This window comes from Triticum dicoccoides, chromosome 1A, assembly GCF_002162155.2.
Source record: "Triticum dicoccoides isolate Atlit2015 ecotype Zavitan chromosome 1A, WEW_v2.0, whole genome shotgun sequence".
NCBI lineage: Eukaryota > Viridiplantae > Streptophyta > Magnoliopsida > Poales > Poaceae > Triticum > Triticum dicoccoides.
The window spans coordinates 73,728,518-73,735,098 of NC_041380.1; positions in this window are offsets into that span (position 1 = coordinate 73,728,518).

Sequence of the window (6,581 nt, forward strand, 5' to 3'; positions counted from 1 at the left end):
CCCCTTGCACTCCCTCGCCCTCTCCGCTCTCTCCCTCGCTCTCCAGAGCCCCTCCTCACCTCACCGAGCGCCGTCGTCGCCATGGCTGCGCCATAGCCGTGGCCACCGGCCACCTCGCGCCGTCTGCGCATGTCAAGTAGCGCCGGCGCCTTCACCTATGTTGCCTATGCCCTTGGATCGGAGCGGGGGAGCTCCACTGTCGCCGCACGCATCGTCTTCTTCCTCGGCGGCCGATGGCGATCCCCTTCTTCCCCGACGATGTTCTGCAGCTCCTAAACCTCCGAGGGCCACCGTGTGTGCCGCCCGGTGAGCCCCGCTTCTCCTCCCCTTGCTCCCCTAGCCTCTTGCGCTACCGTAGCCACCGCGCCGCCATGGCCGAGCTCGGCTCCGCCGAGCAGCTGGCCGCCGTCGTTGCCATGCTCGCCTGAGCACGGGGACATGCTCAGTACAGCCCGCCGAGGCCGCCCGTGCCGCTTGCCGACCTCGTCGACCCCCGTAGCGCGATCCCGACGAGGTCCCGAATCCCACCGCTGCCTCCACTCGTTGCCGACGTAGTTCCGGCCAGCCGCGAGCCCAACAGACCACACCACGCGACGCGACGTTGAGCCCTCGTTCGAACGCAAGCAAAACCGCGCAAAATGGTGCCCCGTAGCGATTTTCCGAGCATCTCCGGTGAGCTCACCGCCGCGGAAGGCCACCGGAGCAACTCCAGCGCCGGCCATCTGCATGGCTAGGTGGGCCCCGCCCCTGGGTCACTAGCTAGACGGCCCTGGGGTCCCTGTTGACTGGGTTGACCCAGTCAACGTGCTGACTGGGCAACCCCAGCCACTGACATGTGGGCCCCCCCTGTTATATTAGTCTAATAACGTTTTATAAATAAAACTAATTAGTTAACCTAACCAGTCACTGACATGTGGGGCCCAGTAGCTAAATAACCCCCAGTTTAGTTTGAAATAAACTCTGTTACGTAAGAGAGGCTGACTGGTGGGACCTTTTGGTCAGTTTGACCAGTCAGCAGGTCTGTTGACTTGCTGATGTCAGCATGGCGTCATGCTGACGTCATATTCCTTTTCTGTTAATTTAAATAATTTTCCGAATATTAATAAAACTTTAAAAATTCATAGAAAATAAACCGTAACTCGGATGAAAATGTTTTCTATATGAAAGTTGCTCTGAAAAATCCAACGAATCCGAATACGTGGTCCGTTCATCTGTCACATGCCCCTAGCATGCTGAACATGGAACTTTCCCCCTCTTTTCCTTTGTCCGGAATCCACCTAACGTCGGGAATTCAACCTCGAATGATTCCCCCCTTCGTCTGCAACGTGTAGTACCGCGTTAGAGCACGCTTAGCGCTACGTATCGTCATGTCATGCTTAGTGTTACCTCTGTTTGCTATGTATTTACTGTTTCTTCCCCCTATTCTCTCCGGTAGACCCCGAGGCCGCTGATGCCCCGGTGATCGACTACGTCGTCGACAACGACCCCTCCTTGCCAGAGCAACCAGGCAAGCCCCCCCTTTGATCATCCCGATATCGCCCATTCCATTCTCTCATGCTTGCATTAGATTTTGCTACTGTATTGTTTGCTCCTATTCTGATGCATAGCCTGCTTTGGTATCTACTGTTGTACCTTACCTGCATATCCTAAACTGCTTAGTATAGGTTGGTTAGTGATCCATCAGTGACCCCCGCCTTGTCCCGACTGCCCCGCTGGATAATCAGAAGACCTGATCAACGGGATCGAAGACCAGGCCCCGACACCGCACACCACTTTCCCCTTAGTTGCTCGACACTACTGGGTTACTATCGAGTGCCGAGGGTGAGACCTCATTAGCACTTCTGATGTTAAACCTGTAGTGTAGTTATTCGGTCGTGGTCATAGAGGGTGATTTCCTCCTTAACCACTTCCGATACGATTTTGTCGTGCAACCCCTCAAGTGTGAACCTCGAGGGTGATTCCTCTTACGTTCACCTTGATGATTACATCTAGTGGAATTCACCGGGGGTGATTCCTCGGGTTTTCCCCTTGATGTTTGGACACATGGTTACTTGGCCTTTTACCACTGTTACTTGGAAAGACGGGTCGACCCTGAGGGGTACCCGCGCGTGCTTAATTGCGAGTGATGTGGAGACGGGTTGACCTGGAGGGTGCCCGCGAGATAATTACAAGGCGAGGCCGGGCATTCCTAGCCCTTGCCGCAAGTCCTCGAGACGGGGCAACGGGGTGACATCTTTCGTGAGTCTCTGCTTGTTACCGCGCGTTCCTAATCCACTACGATTTGGATATTTGATCCGAGGGGCCTCTTGCCTGATAGCACTAACCATCACGTGGGCATAGTATGGGCGTTCTGCGTCGTGTACATCAGCCGAAGCTTAATAGACGTCAGCGACGGAGCGGCGCGCGCCGGGTTGGACTGGTAAGCTCCTGCCTTTTTAGGGAGGTAGCTAGGTCTGCTCACCGGCCGCCCACGCAACGTGCAGGAGTTCCTGGGGTGATGGCCCATGACCCCTGGGGGCATAGGTTTAGTCCGGCGTGCTTGACCTCTCTATTAAGCCTAGGTCGGGTTGCGGCGTATTGTTTGGCCGAGGCCGGGCATGACCCAAGAAAGTGTGTCCGGCCGGAGTCAATCGAGCGTGGTGGGTAAGTTGTTGCACCCCTGCAGGGAAGAACTAATCTATGCATAGCCTGTCCTACGGTAACGGACACTTGGAGTTGTATCCCGATCGATACAACTAGAACTGGATACTCATGATGAGAAATGGATTGAGATGAGAATTGGATGGTGATGAAAATTGGATTGTGATGACAATTGGATAGTATGGCTCTGGGATTTCTTTCTCGCAGGGAGTCAAGAAAGGATCTCCGGCCGAGGTTGATAACACCACTGCTACTTTACATTACTCCCTCCTGTTGCTGCAAGATGGTGGTTTCGAGAAGATGCTAGTCTTCGGTAGGACTAGGCCTTCTCTCTATTCTGGCATTTCTGCAGCCCAGTCCACATATACAGCCTTCCTTTGATAATGTTGCATATGTAGTGTAGATCCTTGCTTGCGAGTACTTTGGATGAGTACTCACGGTTGCTTTGCTCCCCCTTTTCCCCTTTCTTCTTCTTTCCGGCTGATGCAACCAGATGACGGAGCCCAGGAGCCAGATGCCACCGCCGATGCTTACTACTACGTGGAGGCCGCCGATGACCAGGAGTAGTTAGGAGGCTCCCAGGCAGGAGGCCTTGCCTTTTCGATCGTAGATGCTTTTGTGCTAGCCTTCTTAAGGCAAACTTGTTTAACTTATGTCTTTACTCAGATATTGTTGCTTCCGCTGACTCGTTTGTATTCAAGCTGATGTATTCGAGCCCTCGAGGCCCCTGGCTTGTAATATAAAGCTTGTATTATTTTAATTTGTTTCTAGAGTTGTGTTGTGATATCTTCCCGTGAGTCCTTGATCTTGATCGTACACATTTGCGTGCATGATTAGTGTACGATTGAATCGAGGGCGTCACAGATAGCCCGCGACGGCACGCGGGATCCTAGACCGCAGCGGTTGATCGGGTGGTGGTGTTGGGGAGCCGCGGTGAAGGCGGGGATCCATGACAGCGGAAGTGGACGGAGGCGACGGGGAACTACGGCGGCGGAGGGTGGAGGTCCTGGGGAGGAGTGGTGGCCGTGGAAGATGGTGGGAGGAGGACAACCATGGGGGCTCGCCGGTGGCGAAGGACAGCCGTGGGGGCGGGGTGGCCACGCGCCGGAGCCAGGGGCGGCGATGGTTGCCCTGGGGCGTGGGGGGAGGCGCTGGATCGGGGAGGGGAAGTGGTGGGCGTGGGGCATTGTTTTTTTATCTGCAGGTTCAGGAAGTTCGGGAGGGAGCTGTTGGGCCCTTATAGGGCTGGATGTGATCCAAATAACTATTCTAATCCTAGGATTAGAATAGTGCTGTCCTATATACAGCCGGTCTATTCTGATAATACTTCCGCACTACACCCTCAACGCAAGTGCACGTCATTGTTTGAACCAAGTGTGCTGCAGTACTGAGGCGAGTGAACTTCCCGTGGCAAAAACTGCACACAGTGTTTTTTCTGGTATTGTTTTTGCTCTAGTTTTTAACCGTTTGTCAGAACGAGGCGTGTAATATTATCGTTGAAAAGCTATGGATTAGGCGCAACTTCTCCATGTTGAACACTTTTCGAGAGTCCTCACGGTTTAAGAGCAGTTTTGAAAATGGTGCAGCCCACAACGAGTGGCAGCGAGCGTTTTTTCGCATTTTTTTTCTAAACCGCTTGTCGGAATGAAGAAAATGATACACCCTTGGATAGATATCGTCGAGGCGCATCTTTTTCATACCTATTTCTTTCTCTAATTCCTTACGGTTTAAGAGCAGTTTCAAATTTACTAAATCGTGAAATTCTGTTTTTTTTTAATTTTTGCAATTTTCGGTACTGTTTTCGCTCTAGTTTTTGAACCGTTTGTCGAAACGAGGCGTGTAATACGTCGTTGTAAATCTATGGACAAGGCGCAACTTTCATATGTAGAAATGTTTTGATATTCCTTACAGTTTTAAGTTAATTTTGAAAATCGTGCAGCGGATGACAAGTGGCAACGGCCGTTTTTTCGCGAAATTTTTACAAACCGTTTGTCAAAATGATTCAAATGATATGCCATTGGAAAGATATCAACGAGACGCAACATTTTCATGTAGAACACTCTTTCTAATAACTTACGGTTTAAGAGCAGTTTTAAATTTACCGAAAAGCGGACACTCTGTTTTTCGTGAGACTAAAATCATGGTGTGTACTTCATCGGACAGAAGAACGCACTGCTTAAAACGAAAAACCGCACTGTAGCTAGAAGTCAAGTGAACTTCATGATTTCTTTTTGTCGGACATAAACTTTCTCGCAAAAGTTTTTGTTGTCTTTTTTCTAACTTTTTTTTATGAACGAGAGTGGACCGCGGAGATGAGGCAAGTGAACCGTGACATATATCGAAGTGAACCACATTACTATCTTGTTGTTTTCGCTAAAATTTTCACACTTCTAATGTTGGGCGCAAGTGAACAACATCACTCTCAAAAGTGAACGACATTCGAAGACCAAACGCACTGCAAGTGTTGATGTAGTCGACTGAATTCTGAGAACGTTTTTGCGACACTCAAATCGAGAGTGAACTTCATCCAATATAAAATTACACTGCTTCAGACGAAAAACCACACTTCATACAAGGGTCAAGCGAGTTGCATGGATTCGTTTATCTTTTTTATAAAAAAGATGAACGAGAGTGGACCGCATAGACGATGGTAGGTGAACCCTAACACTCTTGAAAGTGATCCACAACACTCTTGAGAGTGAACCTCATTACTTTTTTACTAGTTTAAATGCCTTTTCAACAAACACAACATAAACTTTTTAAATACATTTTTCCAAGTGAAGAGTACTTCAAAGTCCTTCAGAGTGGACTTTTTTTAAGACCGAAGTGCACTGTAGTTTCCTCTATTATTTCTCTGTAGAGTTTAGTTTTCCCGTAGTGCACTGCATATATTTTTTTGGTTAATGAAATATGCACTGCGGGGACGATGCGAGTGGACTACATTTTTTGTTTCCACGCTACACATTACACACAAGCATTCATCCACATCCACATACATTTTTCAACTCTCATTTGCTATTGCATCAATCTACAAGCACTGCAAGATAATTTTTATAGTAAACCACACAGTGAATGGCCGCAAGGAGCAGCACCAGCCAGCGACGGGACTGCTGTAAACCACACAGAGAAATGGGCTGCTGTAAACCACACGGAGAAATGAGGAGGGATAGGAGGAGGAATGGCACCATGGTGGAAACGCCATGCTGCAGTGGGCTGCTCCACCCGCCATCTGCTCGGAGTCACTGCGCGAGCGACAGCGCGCGGTGGCCATGCATGAAACCACATCAGTGCAAACGGCGCACTGCTGGTAGGATCGGGCAAAACTACATCGGTGCACACGCCCATTACCTCCAGCATGAAGGTGTTTTCTAGTGCACTACAGAGGAGGAGGAAGGGAAGTACGTGATTTTTGCCGCTGAGAGATGGATGTCCGTCGCCCTCATCATGATGGAATCGGAGGTAGGGCGTGGGGGGAACTTCTCGTGAATGAAGAAGAGGGTGGTACCGCGCCACCAAAGAAAATGCATGCGCGCTCCTTGTGAACTGCACACACACGGGAGCAGCTATGAGTGCAGGCCCTCAGAGGGGATCTCATTGGAGCAACTCACCGTCCATGGTCCAGTGGTCGGGGGACGGCCGAATCCATGGACGAAGAGCCACCGGAGCTGTCGAACTGCATAGAGAGAAGCGACAGAGGAGGTGCAGGCACTGGTCGTCGGTGCCGTAGGAGGAGGGAGAGGGGCGGTCGGACCAATCACCGGCGACCGGATCCGCGACGGCGCAGGTTGGCTGGGTGGCGCGGTGGCCGGATCCGGTGCTGGTGGATCCCCAATGGCGCGGGGCGGCCGGCAGCGTGGCGCTTCTAGGCGCCAGTGGAATGTGGTGGGGAGGCGGTGCAGTGGCGAGGAAGGGAGGCGGCATGCTGTGGGAGGCGGGGCGGC